The sequence below is a fragment of the Motacilla alba genome, chromosome 1 (assembly GCF_015832195.1).
Source record: "Motacilla alba alba isolate MOTALB_02 chromosome 1, Motacilla_alba_V1.0_pri, whole genome shotgun sequence".
Taxonomy (NCBI): domain Eukaryota; kingdom Metazoa; phylum Chordata; class Aves; order Passeriformes; family Motacillidae; genus Motacilla; species Motacilla alba.
The window spans coordinates 74730921-74758621 of NC_052016.1; the positions used below are offsets into that span (position 1 = coordinate 74730921).

Sequence of the window (27701 nt, forward strand, 5' to 3'; positions counted from 1 at the left end):
AAGTGGGGAAGAAATTTGGAGGAAAAAAAGAAGAAAAAAGCAAGTAATTTGTTTTGATTTTTTAATAGCACCACTGAATCACGGAACAGAAGAACAGGAATTCAGAGTAAAAGGAAAGGAAAGAGTGACTAATGAGAAAATTTATACACGCATGATCATCTAAGTGCCTGACTGATCTGATAACCATCCCTTGCATGTTATGTAAATCAAGCTTCCAAGAAACTTTACCTTTTACTCAGGCCTTGTTGTGGGGATACATCAAACACCAAAACTATTGCACCCTCTTCGGGTTTTGTTTCTCAATATTTTCTGTATCAGCCTCCTCAACTTTTACTCTCTCAGTCTGCAAGGTGACAGAATTACTGGGCACTTGGAAGAAAATAACCTAGAGAAAACATACAAAACACATAGAATTTAAATTTTTTGGAGGACAAAAAGAGCTATGAAGACACAGGTCAAGAACCACTAGTAGAAGCATATTTATTACTTACATCTAAGACCCATTCTTCAAGTCAAAATTAAGTAAACACCTAAGAGGTTAGATACTTTCCTGGCACATAGCACTTAACAGCTTTTCCAATGTTTAATAGCACAGAGCATGGTGAGGGACACCCACCACCAGCACCACACCTTCCTGCAGTCTGCAGAGGAGTAACTAGGGGATTTGGCTCTGACTGATCAAAGCAGAATGCTGCCAAAAACTCAAGGACAATGAAGTCTGATGATGGTGGAAGCTATAAAGAGGAATGTAAAGGGAGGAACTAGGCTGATGGGCAACACTCAAACTACTGTGAATTGCGGCAGTACTATTAACAAACTGCACTCAATTAATCTCTGGCTTATTTCCATCATGTTTTATCAACTTGTTCAAAGTGAGCATTAAAAACTCTTTAGTACCTTGCTACATTTGTTACTGCTGAGCAGACATAATTGCCAAGTAAGAATCTATCTGGCCTGCTCATGCTCCAGACAGTGGAGGTCATGATCTGGAAAAGCCTGACCTTGAAGTTACCCGAGTTTCTAACTTTAACTGAAGTTACACACATGTGTAAGACAACTGAGTGGCAAAGAAGAATGGAGATGAGAATCAGAGATGCAGCAGAGCCTCACCTACTCCAAAATCTTGTTTACTTCTGAAACCATAAAGAAATATTAGGAATTTTTTGCCCCATTTTTAAGTCATGTATTTGAAAAACAGAGTTATCACTGGTGAAAATATAAATGATCCCTGAAAAATACATGCTGACCCTAGTATGCCCCATGCTGCCTCCTCTCTCCAACCACTCCCTCCCACAAAGATGCATGGAAGTACCAAACCCTGTTCCAGGCTCCTTGAGGAAATTCTTTGTCTGTAAAGTTTTCTCAAAAAACAGTCCACAACCGACTTTCTTTTCCACAACAGGATTCCATGTCAGTGCCCCAGCTGCTGTGTGAATCAGAGGTGAAGGAGTGAGCTTTGAAGCCTGGCCGAGCAAAGGCTGTCCCACAGGACGCCGGAAGCTCCCGCGCACAAAGCACCAACACCACAGAACCACAGGGACCAAACCATGGCAGCACATCACAGAAAATGCCTCTGCTGAGGAACCATTCCTGTGCAAGTCACTCCTGCCTGAAGATCTCTCTCTACCCACAATAACGCACCAAAAAAAAAAAAAAAAAGACATGCGCTCCTACTCTGATGGCATTTTCATGAAGCAACCTCATTTTCATGAAGCAACCTCATTTCTTGTTCAGCTATACATGTTATGGCATAAGAGTTAAGCACCATGTCAGTAGCTAGTGTCACCTGATAGCTGACTAAAGCTTTGTAAAGCAAAAGGATTTGCATGACATTATCAACAACTGTCATAAACTTCCCAGACTCCTGCAAAAACTTCCCAGCTGCCATTAAACTGTTAGCAGTCTTCTGCCTCCCACTTTCTTTTTTTCATTAAAGTTGCTGACCACACAGCATCATGTTTCACCTTTCTTATTCTCACAGCTCACACAGCAGTAACCCTCTTTTCCACCCAAAACCCTCTTTTCCTGTGCACAGGGCTGCAAACCCAGCAGGACCAGTCCTGCCTGCAAGCACCCTCCCCATGCACAGAGCAGGCTAGAGCACCAAAATGAAAGGTGTGCCAAGAGCAAAGCAGCTGCCATAGGCAGAGGCACACTCCACTTTCACTGGCAGCAAAGCCCTTAACTCTGTGTGTCCTGTCTGCCCTCACCAGACTCTGTCTATCTTTCAATTTTTAAAGATGGGTGTAGGTTAACAGGTTGCTGGAGTGTGGGAGCAGTTTTGAGCACCCATCATGAAGCCCAATTTCAGATTATGTCTGCATCCAGGAGGATATCTCCAAGAGAAGGCACAGTAAAGACACAGACCAGAAAATATTCAACACACAGTAAGGGACAAAGTTACCTCCTTGACAAATAAAAATTCTGAGCAAATATGACAGAAGAGAATGCATATATCCTTTGCTCTGAACTGGCCTGAATGTCAATCAATTGGGTAAAATAGGAGGAAAACAACAAGGACAAGACATGGCAGGATTGGGGATGCAGGGGTAATCACACCAACCAACCAACCCCAACCATAACAGGTTGCAAATGGTTTTAAAAGCTAAGGGAAAAGTAATTTTGTGGCAACTCGGGTAGATTTGATGCAAGGAGCTGCTTTCTAAGTAGAGAGGAAGAACAAGAGGAGGTCAAGAAAAGCAAAGAGCCAGTGAGAGCAGTGAACCGTCACTGCTACGTACAAGCTCCTTTGCTGCACAAGCACCAGTTGTACTGAAATAACAAACACTCAGAAAAGAGTAAAGCAGTTCATGTACAACACAGCAACAACCAAATGAAGAATGGCTGAAACACACAGAAAAGACCATCTTTGTCTACATATATAAGTGCAGTATCTATAGAACACACATATATATATTTACAAATACTACGTAGTGCATTTTGTAGTCACAAGAAGGTTTTGTCCACATTCAAACTTTCAGCGTAATGCTGATGTGCTAAGACCGGGGCTGTTTTTCCTTTTTTTTTGACTTGTTTGTGGCTTTTTTTTTTTTTTTTTTTGTAATAAGTATCACCTCATGGCTCTCCTGTGTGTCTGCTTGCGTCCATCTACTCCCCAGGGTCTTACTCTAAAGACTCTTAAAAATTCCTTTGTGGAATGCTTATCATAAGAGGATCCTGACCTACGACCTGTCTTGTACGAATAAAACAAATAAATTATTTGAAAATGGAACACTTATGACATATTTATAGATAAAATTCTCTCATAGAACAAGAAAAGCACAGCTCAACTCTGTGATGATGCAGAACTGCTGATTAACATAACTGAATAGCTTTTGTGCTCTCAAAGCAAATTACACAATTTACAGTCGCTGAGTCTTTGGGCAGATCCAAATGAGGAGATCAGCTTCTCTTCTAAGAGACCACCCATGTACTCTTTGTTATTCTTCATGGCCTTCTGATCAGGCACTACTGTTAGCAAAATTGAAGTGTGCTTTGAGTACTGATTTAATTACAAAAAAATCCTGTATGAAAGATCTTGGCGAACAGGTTGATTATAGTATTCATACACTTTCTGAAAGACTTACTGAAGAAGAACAATCATTTGGATGCACTGTAACTCTGATATAATTTAGTATGAAGACAGAAAAAATAGTTTTAAAACTTTACTTTTCTGATTTCACTTTAACAGAATTCTGACGCACTAAACACAGATAGGACTATGTGTTCATTTAGTTGCTATCTGAAGAGAAAGATCAAAATTCTTCTTCCACCCTTCATTCTAGTAGAAGCACTGACAGAAATCCCATACTATCCAAAGCCAGCCTCTCCAAGATTTCACCTCCTTGTCACTGCTTTGCTACAATTTGCAAGAGTTAAAACCTGAATCACATTTTCATCTGTCTGAAATCATAATCCTGGTAAAATTTGTAAACCTTAAATTGACACAACATGTAGAACATCTCATACCGTTCACCATCTGTACTGATGAAAACAATGGCAACACTTCTTGAGAAAAGGGCAGTTAGTATCTCCTTTGTGTTGATACTAAACTAAGTTTTATGCCTATGAACACAAAGGCGAATGAGGTAAAGGTAATAATTTCTTTGGTTGCCTCTCAGTACCTTCCAAATGTAGAAGGGTAATAACTGTCCCCAGTCACTTACTCATGCAAGAACTTTCAAGGAGAGCCATCTATACAGGATGCTTCTCATTAAAATCCTATGTTTATTTATAAATAAATTTTATAAATTTTTTTCAAAGTCTCAATATGAAGACTAACACCAGAATCTATTCTGTTTCAAAAGCAAATGCACTTTTTTCAGTACCCAACTACAGATACCTACTATTTACCCTACGGGTAAATGTTCAGGCTAATTTTACTCTTTCAGTAAATGTGCTGAAATGCACCTCTAGTCTGCCTCAGACTGTCTCAAGCCAGTCTAATACGACCCCCAGTTTTAGTAGCTTTACAACAACACCTCCCTCAAGTATTATCATCAATATTTAAACAAGAGAAAAATGAACACTGATACCATCTCCCCAGTCTTTATCTTCCTCTGTACACTACTGTTTCAGCTAGAGAAGTTAGTCACTGGGAAGTGAATTTGGAGACGGGTGTTGCCCAATTACCTGGTTAGATTTCAAAGCCCAAAAAATAAAGGACAGTGTAACACCACCACAAAAAAAAAAAAAAAGGAAAAGGAAATTTTACACACAGAGATTAATTAAGAGGGAACCGCTGGCAACAAGACTAGAGAAACTTTTAACTGCTATGAAGAATATAAGTGCAAGCTTGAATTAATAGTTTCTTCTATGTATTATGCTTGAACAAGATTAACAATGCTGAGTTCCTCTATTTTCCCAATGAAGTTAGCTGTTTTCTTAGACAGGGAAATGAAAGTAGACAATGCAACAGTCTGTATTTAATTCCTTTGCTATCACTCGCATGTGAATGGAGGCCTCTATTTATCTGCTGTGCTTTTATTATGGAAAGGAAGCAAACAGCAGCTCAAATTGTCAAGTATTAAAAAGAAAAAAAAAATAACCTTTTTTTTAACTTGAAGCCCAAACAAAATGATAAAATACGAGAATCTGCATGAAGGAAAGTTAGCTTCGGCATCTATGAAAAGAAGCCAAGAAGGTCCCAGAGTATCTACAAACTACAGGATTTTTCACTATTGGAAATCCAAACACTACAACGAAACTATACAAATACTTCAGTTTAGCTATAGTGACATTCAGGACACACCAAAATAACAACCCAAGCAAAAAGCTGCTAGTGACAGAACTGAAAGTGAAACTCCACTGTGCAATGTCCCTACTGCTTGCAAATTAAAAAAACCCTGACTTTTCAAAAGCACAGTTGCTTATAAAAAATCCCTCAGTGGCCATTTTAGATTTTGACATTAAGTGGTTTATTTCCCTGAATAGATACTCTTCTATCTACTGTGTAAACAGTGAAAACTTCACTCTTTAAACTTTCAGAAAATCCAATGTTAACACACTTTTTTCTTCCCCCCCTACGCCACAGTTTCTGTATATTTGTAGAGCATCGCAGCTCCAGCTGAGCTGAACCTCTGGTTCAGAGAGGTGTGCTCTGCCGTCCCCTGCAAGGATGACACTTCTGCTCATGAGTGGGAAGTGACATAGTCAGAAAAGAGCCAGATGCTGCGCAGGTGCACAAATCTGGGCAAAGAGCTGCTCTTAAAACCAAACAACCTGCATGTACCCCCACAAAAGCACAGGCTCTTCAGCTGGGAATTACGAAGCCCACCAATGCCTATTTTCAATACTCCCTGTTCACCAATGCAGGTGGAACCCTAGCACTCTGAGCACAGCACTTCCAGTAGTTTATCACTTCTGAGCAGCACAACCTTATTCCATCATTCCATGCTATTTGGTGAGTGAATCTTGTCTTGCTGCCCTTGCTCTGTTACTATGTTATTCTCCTAAACAGCCTATGGCAAGTGGGAACCCAAGCAGTTCTCAAGTTCAGTAGGAAGATACGACATGTTGTGGTCCACCCTATCTCCCACTGCCCCCCTACCAAAAGTCACTTTAGTCCTCCAGCAGCTCCCCTCTCAACTGCCCACCTTGATCCTCAACTCTTCCCTGCTTTAATCCAATTACTGATTAATTTCAGAAAAACATAACACCTTTAACTCAGTAAGCAGCAGATGCTCCTCCCCCCTCCTCACCATTCCCACCTCTATCTCACCCCTCACACATAGAAAAATACTCATAATACTCCAATTAAGAGTACATTCCTAATTCCTGTCCACAAAATCTCAACATTCATTAGTTTGGGACCACCACCACGACTAAGTAAGGTATGTACACCACAGTATATGAACTGCCCCGTGTTGCAATGTGATTTTCTGAACAACATGCTCATTTGTACATTCTACAGTATTTCACAACACATATAATGTGTCATTTCAAAAAAGCTAGCCAAGTAAACACATTTCACATTTTGCACAGACATGATTCTGCAGTTTGCTAAGTAAAGAGAGTGTCTGGCAGTATCTCAGGTATGGGGTTGACTTTTTTAAGAGTGCATTGAAAATGGGCTGTTTTAACTTGCCATTTTACAATTGAATCATTCTCCCTTAAACCTAGTAATTTTCATTATCCCAGTAACTTTACTATTTACCTGTGCCCAGTCCAGTGTATTGCTGTTTGGTGAATGTATTTTCAAGTCATATAGATCTGAGCCCAGATCAAGTAAATCTGAAACACAAGTCCAGAATAATTAGTTCCTTTCAGTCAGTGAGAATGACTCTTTGGGCTTTGCCAATTCTATCATAACTTCCCTTCCTCATCCTTTCCTCTTCTCAGAGGAAACCATCTGCCACTGGCTCAAACCTCACACTCAGCAATGACAGCAAACACAGAATGAAAAACATGAAACAGCCCTTTCTGAATTCAAGGACTTGGCGTCTCCAACTTACCTCCACACTAGCTCCTCTCATGTAGGATCACAGAATGGCTCAAAATGGAAGGGTATTTGAAGATCAACTAGCTCCAAAATGCTCCTGCCATGGGCAGAGACACTTTTGACAAAACCAAGTTGCTCAAAGCCCTATCCAACCTGGCCTTGAACACTTCAATTGGCAATTTCAGCTTCATCGTGAAAAACATCTTATCATGGAGCTGAAAACAGAAGTCTCCATCTTCCTCTAGCAGAAATAGCTCTCCTCCTTTCTTTCATAATCGGGTTAAAGATAACACAAGTGGTCTGTCCAGAAAGCTTTAACACCTTGTAGTTCTCATGCCTGGTAAGACAATGGGCTGATAGTCAGAGATTCACAAACGTCACAGGCTGAAGGTAAGCAAGAAAAAGATACTTTCTACTTGAATTGATATTTCTCTTTATCCGTTCCTAATGTCATCCCTCACTTCTTTCATCACCTTATTCACAAAAGTCAATACAATCTAGAGTAAGAGCAGATGTATCTGAGGACTGACACTGACGCTGGGTTGGAGCTGCTTTAGAGCCACCACAAAGACAAGAGGTGCTCTCCCCCTCCAGTATTATACAAGCAACAGCTAAATAAATATCACATAACTGTTTCTAAATCTACCTATAAATGCTAAAAACAACAAAGATTCTAAAACTAAAAATAATATCAATATTTTGCCAGAAAAACAGTGAATATATGACGTTCCCTTGATGTTTCTACAGGAGTCGGTTTTTGCAACTACCAATTTAGTGATGACACCATGAAGATCAGTAAAAAACAATAGGTCTAAGGGTGGTTTTTTCCCCAGCTTCTCCCTTAGAGGTTGCATACCTTCTATGGCTATGATTCTAATCACTTTAAATGAGTGATACTCAGAAGACACTCAACATATTATGAAATGAAAAAACCCAGAATAACAGAAGCAATATCACACTGCCATACATTTTTATCTTCTACTTTTGTATTCTAAGAATTCTCTATTCATCTTCACTGCAGTTATTCCATCGTCCTTCTAAGTTTAAGTTAGTGTCTTCTCTCCAGATTCCTCTGGAGGCATTTATCTTACAATCAATCCTGCAATATGAAATTCATTTTGTATTGGCACAATGGCTTCACATGAAAACAGTCCTAATTTTAGCAGGATTCTTATGCCGTAAACCCTTGTTTCCATCTTGACTGACTTTGTAGTAATCCATGTAGTTTATGTGGTTACACAAAGAACTAGAGTTAATTTGATATCATTATCTTCCTATGTTTGCCATCCTGAGCCTTCATACTCAATTTCTGAGGCATGGTTACAATCCTCTATGAACAGTTCTGTATACCTGTTCTGACTTCAGCCATACACAACCCCACCTTCTGCTTTGATTACCTGTGGACTTAAAAAAAGAGCCAAACAAAAAACCACACCATCCTAAAACTCAAGAGCTGCCCTTTCTCAGTCTTCCTTCTGCAAACACCAAGAAGACTTTTTTGCAGTTTACTGACCTCCCCTCCAACTTAAAGCTTGGGCACACAAGTTACTAACAAGAGTCTCCATTGTTTTCTGGGATTTTGCAACATTGCCATTTTCCACTTTTTTGTACTTTTTCTGCATAGGAACTTTCTTTTCCACAGGTCCCTAATTCCCTCATCCTGTTCATTAATCTTCCTCCCTCCTCAAAGCCTCTTCCACTGTAATCCATAGTCATTGCATGAGGTAAGTCAAGAGCAAGCTGCCCTCACCAGCGAGAACCAGCCACTGAAAAACAATACAGATGAATCCTTCCTTAGCATGCAGAGAGACAAACAGATAGCCTTCAGGATGTTAGACACTATTTACAGAACCATTGGGCAAAGCATTTCTGCTTAGTTCAATGAGCTTGATGAGAAAAGTAGCACTGCTTGGCCCACGCAAGGAGATTTCTGTAGCGTTCTACTTGCTCTCAGTCCTTTGTCTCACAAGACATACAGCTCACAGACACAGCCATCTTATCTGGTATATTCACCTACAGGTTTCAGCAGTCCTTGCTTGCCTACACCACCAATGCCTCTGCATACTGAGGACCTGATCCTTACGACCACCTGTGCAGCCACTTGCCTGCAGGCCACTTCCTGGGTAAAATCCTACTGCACCCCCAAATGAAGGCAGACCTAGGCTCATCCTGTCTTAATTAATACTGCTACCTAAGGCCACCTTAGGCCACCCACCATAAACACCTTTATAATCTCCAAGTAAAGCACAGTTCATAAGGAGTAAGGATGTTTTGTATAAAATGTCAAAGACATGTTGGGGAAAAAGAATCGAATGGCTCGAGACACAAAATCTTACCCCAGTCTAAGAGAGAGGCACAGACTTGTATGCTCATATTCTTTCAAATTACTTTATCTTTTCATCCTAATATATCATACCTTCTTAAAAACTCTGCCCTGCCACCTCCTCATGGCCATGAAACTACTAGCACTACAACCAGCAGACAAACACATGGCTCTTCTGCAGGAAAACCCAAGATCTAACCTCATCTCTGCTCTGGAGGCGTTCTCCTCCAGATAAGAGCGCAGGAAAGGCTTTCCCACTCTTAATTTTAGGAATGGCTAGAGGTGCTTTCATGCCTCCAACTACCTACTTGCTCCTGCACAGCCATAGCTGTTTTGGGAGATGAACTGCGAAAATAACACATGTTAAGAATAACTCAGTGAAACAGAAGAAGTTTGGGCAATTTCTTGACCCAGTCCAGTCTGCTGACAACAGAAGCTGTCTGAGTGACAGAGGGACATGCACCATAGGAGATGCGTGGTAAATGGAACCGCATAAGCCAATACTGACATCAGAAGCACTAATTAAACCACAACCAACAGCACCTCAGTTAGACTGAGGGCACAGAGGCAATCTTCACCCAGCAGCCAGCACTCAAAACATGTATGCAACACTTTGCTGTACGCTTCTTCTCTCATATTAGTGGCCCCTTCCATTCCCCCAGCACAAATCTAATACCAATTTCAAGATAACCTAACATTGTGCTCCAGGGATAAAGCAGCTTTCCATTTAAAAAAATTTAACGAGGCCAGCAAGACCAAATTATGACCACAAGTTTTTAAAAGTAAGTGTATATGAAAATTCCTACACAATAAATGCAAGTTACCCAGTAAATGTAATTTACTTAAGCTTATAACACAATCTCTTGCATGAACGTAACAAGAAGCCTTCCACCCCCCCCCCCCATAGTTTTAAAACATTTGCAAGACATGAATGATAATTTACAGCATCTAAACTTCACCATGAAGAAAGTATTCCACGTTGCACTCCATCAGTGGTAAGGCACTAACTACCTGACTTTAAGAGCATCAATTTTTTCATTTTGTCTGGAGCTGACCTGTATAACACAGGTGAAACCGGAGACAGGACTCCCAGTATCTCTTTTCAGTATCCCTTTTCCAGTAAAACTCAGATTTTTTTCCAGTCCTCCAGCATTCAGAATTGGCTATTACACCAAGAAACACAGAATTATTATAAATGTCATTCCATGGACATGCAGTGACTTTTAACATGGCCAGAACTCTAGAGATATTAATTTAAAAGCCTGAACCAACAGTTTAGGATTTCGCCTAAGCTTCAGCTTTCTGAAGTCAATATTTGTAAATCATGTTTCATGTTTCCAAGGAAACCAAGTGGGTAATACCTCTTGCAAACAGCCTCCTTCAATACACTTTTCATGGCTACAAGGCTCACAGAAGTTATTCTCAGTCTGACAAAGAAGTTATGTTTTTCCTTATATCTTCCAAAAAAACATATCCGCATGCAGAGGCAACAGAAGTAATGTACACAGCAAGCATCTACAGAAATCTCTCTGGACCCTGCCATCTGTAGCACACATCTTATAACCATTGTATTCCCCAGCTTTTGTATGTATTTTTCCCAGTGGTAAACCTAGAAGTGTCCTGAGTAAATAGCATTACATTCATTTCGCACGTGTAAAAATGAGGCACTTATTAAATGACTTCCAAATCATCAGTGTATCACTTACAGTGTGTATCTCACCACCCTCTCTAAAAACATTATTATGCATCTCATAGTAAAGTTCAAGTATTAATGAAGATAGAAATCAAATCTAGGAACAGAACAGCATCTTGTAACAGAATGCTGCTTATTTCATCTTTTTTCTACTGTTTTTCTTATTTGACAGATATTTACAACAATTTAAGTCATGACTGCTCACTGCAGCCTGCAGACATAAAATAAATGGTGAGGAGCACAAAATTTACTCAAAGTAATTTTGTTGATGGGATCTTTGGAAGAAGCAAGATCATAAGCTAAGTAGCAATAACATAATATTGCTACATGAAGAAGAAAGGAGGAAAAAGTAAAGTCTTAAATAGAAATAACAAATTTATGAATTCCACTTTGATAGCTGTGAAGACTTAAAACTTAAAAACAAAATGCCTGCAACAGTATTTTTGTGCTCTTGCACACTGAAGGCAGATCAAAGCAACACAGAAATTAATTTTCCTGTCTGTTAGAAGTTCTGTAAGACTTCTGTATCCAAACAGCCAGGTAATGTGTAACGATATATTTAGAGAGCATTTTGTGTCCAAACATTCCCACTGAAAAACAAAGATTCCAAAGCTTCACCAAAAGAACACAGACTAGAAAAATACATATCACACTCTCTCATCTGCTCACATCTACCTAACAAGGCACCTTCAGAAACTGTTTTACTACACAAAACATACCCAGAGCTCAAGATGCTGCATTTTACTTACTCGGAGAAACTCAATACCGGTTAAGACATGGATGCTTTTTGGTGGCTCAGGGTAACCAAAGAAACAGCAACCCTTTGAGAACCTCCTCTGGAAGTAACCTGCACAGAGCCAAACTCATGGGTTTCGGCTGTAGCAATTCACTACATCCAGCAGGAATCTGCAACTTACAAAGACACATATTCAAGAACAGCACATAAAATAAAACCCAAAACCCTGAAGGAGAAGCCAGAGCAGTTCTGACACTACAACAGAGGATTGTTCTAACAACAAAAATGAATCCATTGCAACAGAATCACTTAACACAACACAGCAGGCATCACACTAGGTACATAAACTTCTTTGGTAAGCGGTGAAAACCAGTTTCTGCCTTGCAGCAAGTCTCAAAGTTGTCTACAGAGTAAAAAAACATCATTTCACAGCTCATGACTGAGATGACAGTAATGGACAAGATGTTCAGGGGATAATAACCAGTGCTGCAATAAGAGAAATCCATGTTGCATGCTAAGTATACTCAGCAGCAAGTAGTTTTCAGAAGACCTTAAGTCAACACTGAGGAACAAAGGGCTTTATTCTGCCACCATTTACTCATGAAACATACATCTTCACTTTTCTTGGACCATTTATGTCCTCCCCACACCCCTTAATTTAGTAGTTTCTCTCCCCTGCACCCTGCCTTCATCCCAGAGAAGGGCAACACACAGAGTCCAAGAGCACCACTGGGAAACAGATGGGAAAGAACAGAAATACTTTCCCAAGATCCTGGAGGCAGAACAAACACAAGGACACATAGAAAAGGCAGAACACACCCAGACTGCAAGGAGAGGAAAGGACCCCCAGGACCCTCCTGCTGGATTGCAAGTTAAGTATCATGGTCACTTCAAACCTCAGTTGTTCCAGTTACAGAAGAGCAGGACACATAAAGCATCTGATAGCCTGAAATGAAAGAAATGGAGTTGATTTCTATGTAGCAACTTGTGAGGTACTACAAGCTTTTCCAAAGGTGCTACAAGACACCAGCACTGAGCCACCACGTGCAGCTCCAGCTGCCTATGGCAGCAACCCAAAAAGCAAGGGGTTACTGCTTCACCACGCTGCTTTCAGGAACTGCTGTAATAAATCCTAAGCAGGAATTCAGGGCTCCAGGGACCTATAATATGCTATGTCATCTATAATAAAAAAATGTAAATTAGGGTATGACTGGTTTTTTACATTTAGAACTGTGCAATAGAAACTAATTTTACATTTAAAAAATCCTAAAACCTCAAAAGTACAAACAGATAAAAGGGCTAACAGTCGTTGCATGGAGAGAGCAAGAGCAACATTACTGGTGAGGAACAAGAAACAACAACTAAACCTTCTACTTGAATAAAAAAAATTGAATCAGTATTAGCCTTTGCAGGGAAAAGATTTTAAGCTAATGACCACAAATGCTTTAGGCTCACATTTCTTCTTTGCCATGCAAAGCACAGTACTCAGATGACAAAGTTCAAAAGTTCTGTGTCGAGATGTTCATGAGCTTCATTGAGGAGCCTTGTACATCACTGCCAGATAGCACGGGGCTCTTCCTTAATAAACTGGTGGTTCCTAAAGAACATAAAGATCATAAACAGTAGCAAGCTCAACAGAGGAAAGTAAAAGCATCCCACTGGAAGCCTCAACAGACACTGCACTGAAAACAGTCTGTCAAGGAGGAGGCACTGGAGCAAATGCTGAGACTAACAAATTACGAAGAAAGGTGGTATCTTTCCTCGCAGGCCAATTTGTTTCGCAGGTGCAGTGCATGAGGTGACTGTAAAATTAGCTTTGTAATGTATTTAATTTTCCTTTTTAAACCCACAGGTAAGTAAACACCCATTTGGACTTCTCTCATGAGCGTAAAGAGATATTCTTTCACTACAGATCTCCATCGTGACGAGATGTATTTCTGGTGCTCTTTACCTGGTTCATTTTGCTCTCAGGCAGCTCGAAGCATTAACAAAACCTTTCCTCTGACCACCACTTTCCAGTTTCCTAACTTGCTGCACAAGGCTAGACTGCACAATGGTCCTTGTTTCCAGCCCTGATCCTTTTCACAGGATCTGCACTAGTTACGTCAATTTGCAAAAAGAAAGCAAAACAGCCAACAAGCTTCCTTCTCCCTCTTTGAGGAAGAAGCAAATTACCTTTCCAGTTGTACTGCTTTTTTATAGCTCTGTGTCCTACATCATTTTGCCTGGCTCTATGACAAATACAAGTAAAAAGGAAGTTATCACACTGAATGAAACTACACAATGAAAAAACTGGCAAGCAAAACAATCTTGCTTTGGTCTTTAGTTGCTATTTCAAGAAGACAGGGAGAAGACAGGGGGAAAAAAGGAGAAAGGTGCACCACCTTTAGTTTCCCTGTAAAAAAAGGTTTCTTATGATCACAATTTTGAAATCAGAATATGCAGAAATTAAGTTTTATTTAGATAATTGTATCTTTTTGAGGACTGAGGAAATAGAGCAGTGTATACCTAAGCATTGAGAAATGTCTCCAAAAGAAGATTAAATAATTAAAGTGAAAAGGTCTGGTTTGTTTGAGCACCAGCAGGGCTTCAAAGATAAGATTACTGTTAAAAAGCAAAACTTCCCCAAGTTGAGCAAAGCTCAGCAAAATCACCAGGTTTTCTTAGTAACTCTTTTCAATGAGTAACGTTGAAAAGAGTTACTCACGTTTCATCATGAGTATAATTAATGAAAAGCAGTTGCAAGGGATAGGGAGCAGACTATCCCATTATTAAATTTGAAACAATGTCTAAAAAGCACAAGAAGGGAAAAAAAAAAAACAAAAAACAAAACAAAACAGAGCAAGAGACTTGGAGGTCTGAGAAGTGCAGCACCAGGTAAGCACACCAAACACAAGTCTGGGTGCTCCTGCTCAGCTGGTATCTTTGGCCAATGAGCATCCTATTTCATACTTTGGATAATACACTGAATAGAAATGCCCAAAAAGGCACCTGAGAACTGGGGTGTCAGTCAGTCATCAGCCGAGAATAAATCAAGCATTTGAAAAAAATTATTTTCATTTTTAGTTTCACAAAGCAGGAGTAGCAGGCCAATCCTACCTTTTGACAATGTTTAGAAGGAGCAGGTTAACCAAAGCTGCTCCAAAACCTGTCTGGTAAAGAAATGGCTTTTTCCTGTAACACTATTATATGTTCCAATGAAAAAATCTGATGCTTATTTAACTTTTTCACCAAAATTACATTTGAATTTATGAAACCAATTTACATTCCTTCTTTCATTAATGTCCAAGCAGTACCCATTTGCTGTTAAAGTTTCAAAGAAACTACTTACCCTATAAAAAACACAGACTAAACAAAACTGAAACACAAACTAATCAATAAGCAGGTGCAGAACAGAATATCTTATTTCTCACAGCTTATTCAACCACCACAAATTACTGGATCATTCAGAAGTTGAAAAAAATCTACCATGAGCAAATTAAACTAGGTAGAGAGGTTTCTCTTACAGTATTTAAGTATAAACAATATGCTGAATGGTGATAGCTACTAGTTCTAAAACTCCCTAGGATATTTTTAACAGAAATTGAGAGTTTTTCTTAATAACAAAATACTATTTTTCCTTTATTCACTATAGAAGTTAGTTATAACACTAATATATTTTATTAACATATTTAAAGAAACCTGGCATATCAAAAAGAAATCAAGACATTATTAAAAATTATTTTAATGGTGTTTTCCATGGTTTACGAGTTCTAATTTCTAAGTATAGCTGACAAAGTCAATCGTAAAACTGAACTACCTAGTAAATCAGAAACACATCAGCCACACTGTAATATTAAACATCTGAAAATTCAAACACAGCAAATGAACATTAATTCCACAAACTTTTAAAATGTACAGGTATGCATACAATGCATTCTCTCAAATAACAATTTGAGTATACTCTGTATAAAGACTATTTTGTCCACTGTGTATCAGCAGACTAACCATCACTTACCCAAAAGACAACACTAGGAAGGGAAAATGAGTAAGAATTGCAGAAACCAAACAAGATTTAAACTAATTGTTTAAATCAAGTTTTTCTGCCCACTACTTTGAAGTCAAAATTATTTAAATCAATTCACCGTCTTTAACAGCCACGTATTAAAACACTGTTCAATTATGCATATTCTGAAAATGAAGACAGAAAAGGAATTGACAGGAGACTGGTTGACCACTCATTTAAGAGACAGAAGTATAACAAGGTTAAGTGGCTGGAAGCCAAATACATGGCTAAATTCAGGGAAGAAATAATGCATAGAGATTAGAGTAATTATAACCACTGGAACAGCTCACCAAAGATGACAGTTGATTGCCCACTTCATAAAGTTTTTTACATTACAAACATCTACTCACAGAATGTTCCAGCTCCAGCTAACCATGCACGGTTTGTGCAGGACAAGGTGATACTCTACTGATCGCATTATTGAAATTGAATTAGATGATCACAATGGTCTCCTCTGATACACAGAACAATGAAACTACAATGTGACCTCATGATCAAATAATATAATAAAATATTCTCACTTATATAATATATATTCCCACTTCACCAAGTCCTGCCTCCAGTGAATATACTGAATTCAACTTGTACACCTCCTGAGCTATCTGCTTAAATGCCAACCTGTCCACCACCAGCTAAGACTCTGAACATCTGTGGCTAAATTCCAACTTGTTCATTCAGGCAGAAATCCTTAAAAGTCTTTGCAACTTGTATGTTGGTTAATTGTGGCTTTGTGGGTTCACTTCTTCTATGGCATTTCAGCACTGTCAAGACGCTTTTAGGACACAATTTCTGTACTTGACACAGCTGCCAAACCTCAAGCTTCAAAAGAGCTGCAGTCTAGTCATTCAACTTTTAAACTGGAAACTCCATAATGTCTGTCAAATACTGACTGGAATTACTGTTTTAGATCACACCAAATGATTGCCATAGCATGTGTCTCATTTCTGTTCTTTCCTTCAAAAATTACTGTTACAGATTCTTTGAGAGATAAGAATTTCTGGGTTTTCTGAAGTAGTTCTAACATTGTCTAACACAAGGAAAATATTTCCACTGATTATTTTCGTATTTCTAATACATTAGCAATATGAAAAGACTTTTCACACTAACCTCATGTTTCTATTTTTGATATCACAGTAATATGCAAGGAGTCAGCTTGGGTATGGGAGTAACCCTAGCCTGCTCTGATCTGCTGAAAGACACTACGGCACCCGCAATAAATGCAGGGAACACCTTCACCCTACCTTTCCCTCTTTCTGCCATGGAAAGCTGTGCTTTCAGGAGGGCAGGCCTGCTCCAAGGGCTTGCCAGCTAGGCACTGAACTACTGAGGATACAATCCTTATGCAAAGCAAGTAGCAATTTCAGCAAATTTATACATGCACACACACACACATATATATATATATATAAATGTAATCTATAAAGGCTTCTTTGGTTAGGTGTCTTGAAAACAAAACTGTACAAGTAGAAACGTTAAGAAAAAACAGGGGTGGGGAGTAGTTAAAGCGGCTAGGGTTTTTGTTAAAGGGAAGTCACTTTCAAATGATCCATTATCCAGAAAATGTGGTTGCTTATAAGAATTCAGCAGCTTTTTAATGACAAAGTCATCAACAGAAGGGTTACAGCAAGAGGAAGAGAGCAGCATTCCTTCCCAAAGAGGCTGAGCAGCAGCAGCGCTGCTGGCAAGAGGCAGAAAGCAGTGCAATAATTAAACATACAATAATGAGAACTGATGGATGGGAACATGCAGCATCAACTGCACTCAGAATCCATCACAAGGAGAAACTTCCTTCTTTTACTTTAGTTCCTCTTTTTTATTTCCTTTTTGTCTAAGACAAGAAAAAAAGACGTGTCCATAAAAGCCACACAAGTGGAACTTCAGTAGTATCGGGGGGAGATGCGGGATCTGAAACTACAATTATCTTTTATTTCTGTTGATGGACTTCAGGCTATGACCTCAAGAGGACTTGGGTACCAAACCACTATGCTCCTGATGCTGTCCCTACCACAGAAAATCCCAGCCTGGCTGGGCCTACCTGCTCTCACAATATATGGGCTAAGTGAAACACCAAATAACTAAAGTCACAAAAAGAGCCAACAGAAACTGCTATTCCTTCTTCACCACCACCAAACCCTTCAGGGCCTCCAGTGCTTCTCCCAGGATTTGAGCATTGCAAGTGCTCTCTCACTTATTTTTTAACAGCTACAATGCATTCATTTACGTGTGAACTAAACATCTGAGACTTCCTGTACTATCAGCCAACAGAGAGTTTTCTGAAGGTTTTTTGACCATAAGAATTATTTTGGTGTCATGATTTTAGCACACACTTCCGAGGCAATGATGAGCTAAGCTCTTCTTTTTCGGAAAAGGAAAGTATTTTATTCGAACTCTCCACCAGAACTGACTTAGGCAGGTGTCTGTGATTGCTGTGCATAGAGTTCAGTCTTCCATCCCTGCCTACCCCACATACTTCTTTAGCATTGCAATGCAGAAGAAATGCTGTGTTCCTAAATCCAGCAACACGTGAAACCCAAAGGACAGCACATTTCCAGCAAGCACAAAATAAATCTATCTCAAGATACTGGCTGGGATGCAAAGCAGAGAAAAGTGCACTAAATCTCTTTTTTTCTTTTTTAAAGTTTATTATGTTTAACGGTTTGATGTGACTGTTGTAAACTTTACCCCACTAAAGCCACAATAAAAAATACAAATCTACCATCTTCTCAAAACAGGAGGTCTCCAAGTATTAAGATACAGTCTTTCAAGATAGACATTTTAGCCAAATGTTGATTTAGCTGAATATACATCTTGAGAGTAAAAGTGAAAATGGCAATGCTATCAGAAATAGCAGCCTCCAAATCTGCCTCCTAACTAGACCAACTCTGCCTGCTCTCACTTTCAAAACCTCATTTTTTCCTTTCAAAATTGTGTAGGGCACTGTCTATGCAAAAGATTTCCTTGGCTAGATGGAACAAGTGAAAAATTAAGTCGCCTTGTAACTGTTACCAATTTATAGAGAGTGGAAAGGAATGATTTTCTCCACTTTTTTTTTTTTCCTTAAGAAAAATCTTTTCATTTCCCACTTGGAATTTTCTTGCAACTGAAAGATTCTCTGAAAAAGGAACTGGAAGAGCTCCAACTACTGTCCAACACTTTAAAAGATTTTAAAGTGTCATCAATCACAGCTCTTTACATGCTCTTCTAGAGCACTGCCAGCTCGTATTTGAAGACTAACTCAAAAGTGTTTCATGCCAGCATTAAACACTCAAAATAAAGACAGATACAAAACAAAACAAAAAAAAAATTCTCTATTAATCTGATTTTAAGTTAAATCCTGCTCAGATTCCTGTCAAATGTCACCACATAATACTAATAGTCATTATCTTCCCTTTTTTCAAGAAGGAATTGGCAATTGATATCATTAACCCTAAGTATCTCAGTGGCTACCTCAGAAGACAATATATTATTATGTCTGCTATAAAAGGTCCCTTCAGTTCTTTGCAGACTGTCTTTAAATGCTGGTACCACGGGGAAAAAAAAAAAACAAAGGAATAATATCCATGGTAAATAACAAGTCACAAATATTCTTTGAAACTGATGTAACAAATGTCTAATACTGCATATTCCAGTTAACAAACTTCAGCTATTTCAACAGAAATGCTCAGTGACTGGTTCTTCAAAGTCTGATTTGAAAGTATCTGAGAACACCGAGTATCTGAACCAGCCACTTCTGACAACTTTGATAGTAAAAAAAATGAAAAAAAAATCAGTTCTTTTTCTGTAAAGAATAGGGTTTTTTTGAAAAATCTTCCCTCATGAATCCACAGATAGAAAATGCTGGGTTACAGATAGTTGCCTTCACTCCTATGAATGGCAGCCTGTCAAGACTTGAACAAAGTATACGAGAATTACAGCTCACTCACACTCAGGAAGGCTTCCAGAGCTCACTGATAGCATCTCCAGCTCTCAAATGGACCTGACCTTATTTCCAGCTGGCCTGAGCTCTCTGCACACACCCCCTGCACCCACGCAGCCTGCCAGCATCACTGCTGCCCATGCTCCTGTCAGGGACCTGTAAGGCTCTAGAGCAGAGATGCAACACCACCACCAGAAAAGCTCTTCTTGGACAAGGCAGAGAAGAAGAAATTATTTAGGCAGTCGGCAGGAGGATCAGCATTAGCACGCAAAACCTTGTGCTCTTTGCTGCTCTGACCACTGGACGACACCCTGCATTAATAGGGAATTAGGGTCACTGCTTGCCACCTTACAGAGAGGGTAACAAAGTGCCTGTCCCAGGTGACACATGACAAAAACGAGACTAGAACGCGGGTCTCCCGACATGATACATCATCTGATTAATTATCCCCTTAGCAGCGCTGATGTCCAAGGTCATGCATTTGATTGTTCTATGTTTAAACAACGAGAACACACTCGCCCCACAGCCAGGCCAGGAACAAAGCTCAGGATTTTGGAGTCCCATCATTACTCTGCTATGTAGCAAATACCGTGCCAGCCATTAGCAAAGAGCATGCCTCATTCCCCGTCCTGAAGGCTGGTTCACAGAGAGGACAAAAGCTTTCTACTGCTAACCAGACATTCCTTAACTCAAGTGGTGCTGGTCTGTGCTGCAATGCCCAACGCTGTTAATGCCAGCGCTGCCAGCCACCCACAAAAGGATAAACACCATTGCACATGAGGGCGTTTGTTACAAGAAACAAGCAAAAAAAATTTAAAAACCAGTTCTATGTATAAATAAACAAATCAGATTTTTTAAAAAGCACAGACATTACTAGGATCGCATTCAGAGAGTCAGAAACGTCAGCATGTGACAGTCTTGGCCAACTTTATTTAGAATCACTGAATATATACTTTTAATAGTCTTCAATCATAGCATCTCCCTTGATCCTGACAAACAGTTTTAGTTCCAATAAACCTTAGTTTTTGCATCCTTGTGATTTTACTGAACTTTAAAAAAAAAAAAAAAAAAAACAAGCCAGCACCCAGGTAAGTCCTACTCTTGCAGCTGCGGCTGAAGGGACTCTTCTGGCACAGAAGTTGATGTGTACAGATGTTGAGTGCATGAAGAAACAGACAGCATAAAGCATACAGTTCCTGAATACATATCACACGACTTTACACATTCACTCCCAAGTTTTACCATGCATTTGAGAAACACTGGAATGGCTCATGCCACCATGCCATCCCAGAAATTACAGGAATAGCTACAGAACCAAGACACACCATAATTTAAATTTGTCTTCTCCAGATCAAAACATATCATTCTGCAGCAGACATAGATTTAAAAAAAAAGTATATAATAATTCAATTTTGGTTTAGTCTCAAATTTAGATAAGGCTTTCTAATTCATATGAAGAGCTATTACACTGAACTCAAGAAAGTCCACACAAGCTCAGTGTTACATACAGCATAGATACACTTTCTGGCAAAGTCACATCCATCTTCCCTCTTCTTCCTATCTCTCAGTATTACTTTAAGAGCTCTCTGCAGTCAAAAGGTAAACAGAACTAATTAAAAAACAGTCTACCTTTTTCACATTGTAGAATCACAGAATGTTCTGACTTGGAAGGGACTTGCAAGATCATTAAGTCCAACTCTTAAATGAATGGCCCATACAGGGACAGAACCCACAGCCTTGGCATAATTAGCACCATGCTCTGAGCAACTGAGCTAATCTCCTGTAGTCATTGCTAGTCCTGGGAGCAAACAAGAGCACAGACTTTGTAAGAACTTCAACACTATCAGTCACACCAAACTCTGCAAAAGTTTACATACTCAGGGCACAAAATCTAAGCGAACTTTCTGCACAGAACAAAGATTCAAAATGCAAACAAAGCATGATTAGGGCTGGAATTTATATATATATATATATACACATACACACATATATATAAACCAAAACTGACTCCACAACTTTCCTCATATTGGTCCAATTTTACCCACTTTTGCAACAGTACAACAAGGTCTGATCAACTCTTCAATCAAATTTGTCAACGTAAGTCTGCCCAGCTATAAACTAATGCAATCATTTTGACACTGAATCATCAAACATAATTTCTGCTGTTGTTTGGGGTTTGTGTTTAGCAGCAACTTTTAAAAAAATCATTCCATTGAAGCAAGAGAACTGTCTAAAGTTCAGTTGTTGAACACAGGGTAAGATTACATCGAACTTTTTCCAATGACAAACAATGTTGACAGTGTCATCCGTACTTCAGTGCAAAAGTATTTTTCCTTTCTAGTGTAAGCATGAATTTAATTTCAAAAAAAAAGTATTTTTTACTGCATAGGAAACATAGTCATTTCATGCTTTCACATTTCGCACTTGCAAGACTCAAAACTTGTCTTACAGATACAGCACAGTGCAACTGGCACAAAGGAAAGAAAAACCTTCAACCTGGCTGCTCAATACTTTACTTAACAACTCACTTTGAAACAGCATGTTTATTACATGTTTTCCTCTTAGCAGGAAAAGTGAGCATGCTTGTGTTTGCAGCTCCTCCTCTTTCAAAGACACACAGCTGCAGCTGTAGTAAACAACCACTAGTCAGGAGCTGAGAAGGTCAAAGTCTGGGTGCTGCATCCATTTCAGCTTTTCTAAAAACAAAATTTTTATTTTGGGAAATTAATTTTTTTACTCATTTTGTAGTTATGTCAAAGAAAGGCAAACCACAATCATTCTCCAACAAAAGAAACCAAGATACAGTATTTCAAAAGCCACAAGCAAGACACTTCAGTAAAAATTAGTGTTTTCAAATCTCCACCTTTATTAATGAACAAACACATCATTCATACCCTCCTGTTTTACTTGATTCAAAGTAAGACTTGGTCAAAACCAATTTTGTACTGATGAGACCTGTTCCACAAAGCAAACAACACTTACTGAAGGAAAGAGCAAGGAGGTTGGCCACGCAGAAAAGTGGTGCCTGCAGCCAAGCAAGGTTCACGTAGGTCATCCAGCAGCCTGAAGCAAGGAGGCTACAGCACTCCATCTCTGGGAATGCTTGCATAAGTGGACATCATGCACCCAGCCATTTTACAGACCATTCTACTATTTTACAGACCATCCAAAATCTAAACAATGGGATACCCTGGCAGCACTGACAACTCCACCAAATTACACAGATGTTCTGCAACTCCCTGTGCAGCAGAGACCTCCCCAAGCACCCAGGAAAGGCACTGCCATTTTCCTCAAATACATGGTCTACATTCCTATTTAACTGTGATGGTTACCATCACACACCACTTTGGTCTAGGCAAAGAGGAAAACAGTCACTACCACAGGGCTCTGCAGCCCAAGCCCTTCACTGACCCCATTCTAACATCTCTCAGGGGAAGAGCTATTTCAGCCCCACATTTTTGCCTCCCCTCATCTGGAGTGAAACTCTGCTCGTGCATGTTCAGGTCTCGCTGATCCTGACAGAAACAGCTGGCAGAGGACTCCACGATTAGCCTGTCCTGGAATCTTAAAGTTTATTTTTAAAAGTTGTTACTCAGAGTCTTCTTGGGCTGTCAGGGGCCTTTCCAGAAAAGGTTTTTCTACAAGAAAGCAAAGAAAGGCCTGCAAATATTATCATGAGCTACTGCTGGGGGGGAAAAGAATTAAAAAGAAAAGATTTCCCATCCCCTCTATTTACACGTCTGATATTGCCTCACAATCAGAAACAGAAAACAAACAGTATCTCCCATATCCTAAACTCCTTCCCAGCCCATCCAGAATAGATGCACTCACTCATCAAATGACCTACAACATATATCTTTGTCAAAAAGCTTTTTTCCCCCCACAAAAAAGGTGCTCCTTAGACTGCCGCTGCCTTCCTTCCAGTTCCAGGTACCACGCAGAGTTAAAAAAAAAAAAAAAAAAGGTGGGAAAAAATACTAAAAGGGGAAGGAAAAAGAATTAAAAAGAGGAAAATGCCAGCAGTGTTGCTCTGGAGGCAGTGGGGGGGAGCGGGCGGGGGTGCTGGCCCGGGGAGGGGCGCGCATGGGTGTCACCGAGGGGGTGATGTCATCCACCAGCCTCCAGCCCGGGCACCTGCCAGCAGCAGCGTAGCAGCGGCTGCCAAAGCCTCCGGCAGCACGGGCAGGGGGAAAAAAATAAAAAGACAGTGAAAAAAAAAAATCCGCAATGTTTCCCTTCGCTATGCGCGGTTGGTTTGTGACGATAGGTGACATGCCAGCTTGCAGAGAGCGGTTTCAACTTGATTACGTCCCATTAGAAAGATATTCAAGACACTCCCCCTCTCCCAGCACGAATAATAAATTAAAAAAAAAAAAACAGCCTCGGTTTATGCAGCCTTACGTCACTAATAAAATGCTCCTATCGCCCCATCTGTGACCTATTCAGCACAGCTACTAATCCCACGCTGCGACCACTTTGCTGTTCCTGTGCATTTCGGAGTTGTAGACCAACCAGAGAGCAGAAAATGGAGCCCATATGCCAGCGCTATATAAAGCAGCCTCGCAAAGTTGCCGCGAATAATCTACCTGCCGTGGCGAGACGAAAAGTGAAAAGCAAAAAAAAAAAAAAAAAAAAAAAAAAAAAAAAAAAACCAAAACCCCCCCCCCCCAAAAAAAAACAACCAAAAAAGCAAAAAAGGGGTGGTGGGTGGTGGAGAGAGGAAGAAGAGTACCATTTACTCCACGATGGGTAATTAAAAAAATAAACTAGTTTACTGTCTTACTTAGGGGAAGGGGGGCTGCCAAGAGCTAGCAGGATTTTACAAGCTCTATACAGACCCCGATCAAGTGAACTTCTCTTCAGTGCTTCCTACCGAAACGGCTCCTACCTCCTCCCTAAGCGCACAAAACATCTTATTTCCCAAGCAAGCCCGTTTGCGGGACTGAATGCCACGACAAGATCCGAAAAAAAGCCCAAAAAACCGCTGTCTGGACCGGAGCATCGCATCCCTGCAAACCGCGGGGAGGAGAATATAAAATAACCCGTCTGGTAGCTCCTATCCGCCTCCCCCAACATCCAACCACCAGCGGTGGTGCAGGATTTTGGGGGAGGCGGAAAGGAGCTACATCTCATCCCAGAGGAAATTTCATCCCAGCTGCGGAAAGCTTTCGGAGGGCTTCAGAGGGTGACGCTGATGCCATGGGGTAACCCATCTCCCGCAGCGGCTCTGGGCTCACGCGTTAAATGTAAATACCAGCGGTCTGCTCCCCAAGCTCCCGACTTCTGCAAGAGCGAGCATTTGTTCCACAGGAGATAATTATTTCTGTAGAAGGTAGTACAGCACGACACTCTCGCTTTTTTATTTTTTCCCCCCATAGCGTGTTATAGTCCGATTTTTCTCCCCATACTGCGTTACGCTGCGATTTTCCCCTCCACAGAGCGCTACACTTTATACTTTTTTGATATTTGTTTTTATATATTAATTGCCCAGCCCCGAATGTGCAGGGGGGCCGCCCGCCCCCACCCACACCCCCCCGGGGACGACAGCACAAAGGGCTGGGCGCTCCCAGCTCGCTGCTCATCACTCCCCGCTTATCGCTTTTTATTTCCCCCCCTCGCTTTTTTCACCGCCACCCCCACCCCTTTTTTCCCCCTCCTAGAGCCTCAGCGGGAAAGTTGAGGGAAAAGTTCGGGCCGGCGCCTAGCACCCTACCCCGGTATCGCTGCCGCCGGGGCACCGGCAGGGATGGAGGCAGGCGGGAGGAGGGGATGGATGGAGCGGGGGAGGGAGCGGGGGAGGGAGGGCACCGCCGTTAACCCCCGGCTCGCCCCGGCGGCGCCGGGGGAAGCGGGGGGGCCGCCCTGCCCCCCCTCCCGTTCTTTAAAATTATTTAACTTCAGTATAGGAGCGGTATTTTGTTTGGTTGGGTTTTTTTTGTTTTTTTTTTTTTTTTTAAATAGAGGCTGGCTGGGACAGCAGCAGCAAAACCCACACACATTAGCCGTTTATCCTGCTAAGAAAGGGAATCGGCACAGACCTGAGCAGAAGCGGCAGAGCAGGAGAAGAAACTGTTTCCTTCCCTGACACAGGGTCCCCGCTCTGTGTCTGTCTGTCCGCCCGCCCCGCGCTCCCCGGGCAGTGCCCCGCGCACTCGCACCCCGCACCGGCGGAGGCAGCCGGCGGCCGTCCCCGGGAAATGAATGGGGGCAGCCCGGGGAGCCGCGGCGCTCGCTCGCCGCCGACTTACCCGCGTCACATGATGAGCCCGGGCAGGGTGGGCCGGGGGTGGAGGCTCCCGGCGCCGCCTGGCCGCGCCTCGCGTGGGGCCGCCGCGACACCCCGCCGGCCGCTCAGACAAAGGGTCCGGACCGGTGTCCCCCTCCCCAGCTACCGGCCCCTGCTCCGGCCACGGCGGGCGCCGGTGGCGTCGCTGGCATGCGGCGCGTCCCCGCCCCCACCGGCAGCCGGGCGGAGGGAGGGAGGGGCCGCGCCCCCGCCCCGCGGCCGCCCCGGTGCGCCGCCCGCCCCGCCCCGGGGGGTGGGGACGGGAACGCCCGGCCGCGCCTCCCCCTCCCGGCCCCGGCCCCGGCCCCGGCCCGGCCGCGGGGAGGGGCAGGGCAGCGGGGCGCCGCGGGGAGGGGCCGGGCGCGGCCGGCAGCGGGGGCGCCGAGGGGAGGCCCGGGGCGAGGGGGCGCCGAGGGCGGGGCGGGGTAAAGAGGCGCCGGGGGAAGCTCAGCGGGGTGCGGGGCCATGGGGGAGCCCGCGGGGAACTCGGGTCTCTGGGAGCGCCGAGAGGACACTGAGGGGGGCGAGGCGCAGGGGACGCCTCGGGGAGCCCCCGGGGGTGCAAGGCGGAGGGGAGCTGAGGGAGCTCCGAGGGCTCGGCGCGGGGCGGTAGGAGCGCTGAAGGGGCCCGGGGGGACACGCGGTCGCGGCTGTGAGGCCGTCCCGGGGGGAAAGGACACACTGGGCTATGTGTCCGCCCCAGGGCCGCGCTGCCGGAGGGGCCGGCCGGGCCCGGCCCCCGCCGTTACCTGGGGCTGAGCGCTGCAAGCCTCTCCCTTCTCTTTTATTTTGTTTTCTTCGCGCAGCCAGGCTGCAGGTCGTGAGAAGTATGCGAGGCGTGGGGTTGTGGGTTCTTTTTTTTTTTTTGGTCAGCGCTCGTAAGCCCGAGTCGCGCCCCTGCAAACTGAGAACTTCCTTTGTGGGGAAGATTTTTCTCACGTAAGGGCTGCGGATACCGGGTTGTAAAGGTTTTAATAACAACATACAGAGGAACAGATTCCATAATCTTAAAGTTTGTTTAAAACACAAAGTCTTTGTTAACATTCATGTTTTGAAAGAAGACCTTTCAGAACCTTAGGAAACAAAAATATAAAGCCTAAGAGTCAGTTAAACCTTTAGAAGCAAATCTCTATTTCTTTTCACAAGCATTCTTACACGTGTTTACTCTGTGAAGTATTTTGGTGGAAGATCCTGGTCCATGCCTGGGCAGTGTTGAAGCTATTAAGCTGGCCTGACAGGTTACCTAGGGATTCTCTTGCCTTGGAGAGCCTTTTGTTAATGTAAAGCTGATGTGGCTGTTTTCTGCCTCCTCCCCTGTGGTTGGTGTTGCATAAAGCAAACACGGTGTGGCCAGGGCGCAGGTGAGCTTTGACCAGTGCTGCCTGCTTAGGTGGTTTCTGGCCATGGTCGGGGGTCATTCAATTTAAGGAAGCTTAATAGCCTTTTGAATAATCGGGGTGCTGTGCTGGCCCCTGGCAGTGGTTGGAGCAGGTACAAAACGGCAAGTTCTTTATGAGTCCCACCCCTTATTCTCTCAAATTCACAGTCAGCTCAACAGTTCCTCAGAGTCCCAGTCATAACAATTATTGGGTAAATAAAAAGCAAAAAGAGGGATGGATCCCCTGTCTAGCAGGTTGGCCTGTCATGTGAAGGTGTTTGTAAATGCCCATACAGCTTGTGTATTTACACAGAAAGCCAGGCGGAGCGCAGGTAAATAATTGCTGCCAAAATGCTATTACTTTCAGTAAATACAAACTAATAT

At 42.0% G+C, this 27701-nt stretch overlaps 1 protein-coding gene across 5 annotated transcripts in view; it reads right to left on the reverse strand.

The window, feature by feature from the left end:
* Positions 1-26996, reverse strand: part of KLF12 (Kruppel like factor 12) — a 230993-nt gene extending 203997 nt beyond the window's left edge. Inside the window, exons 1-2 of one of the 5 annotated variants that reach the window (XM_038133300.1) lie at positions 25902-26011; positions 229-385 (exon numbers count right to left, since the gene is read on the reverse strand). The gene's annotated coding sequence lies outside the window, so the exon portion shown is untranslated. Of the gene's footprint in view, positions 1-228; positions 386-25901; positions 26035-26688 lie in introns of those variants that run through there. The other 4 variants (XM_038133339.1, XM_038133346.1, XM_038133364.1 and 1 more) reach the window with 4 other exon arrangements.
* Between the last annotated feature and the right edge of the window lie 705 nt (positions 26997-27701).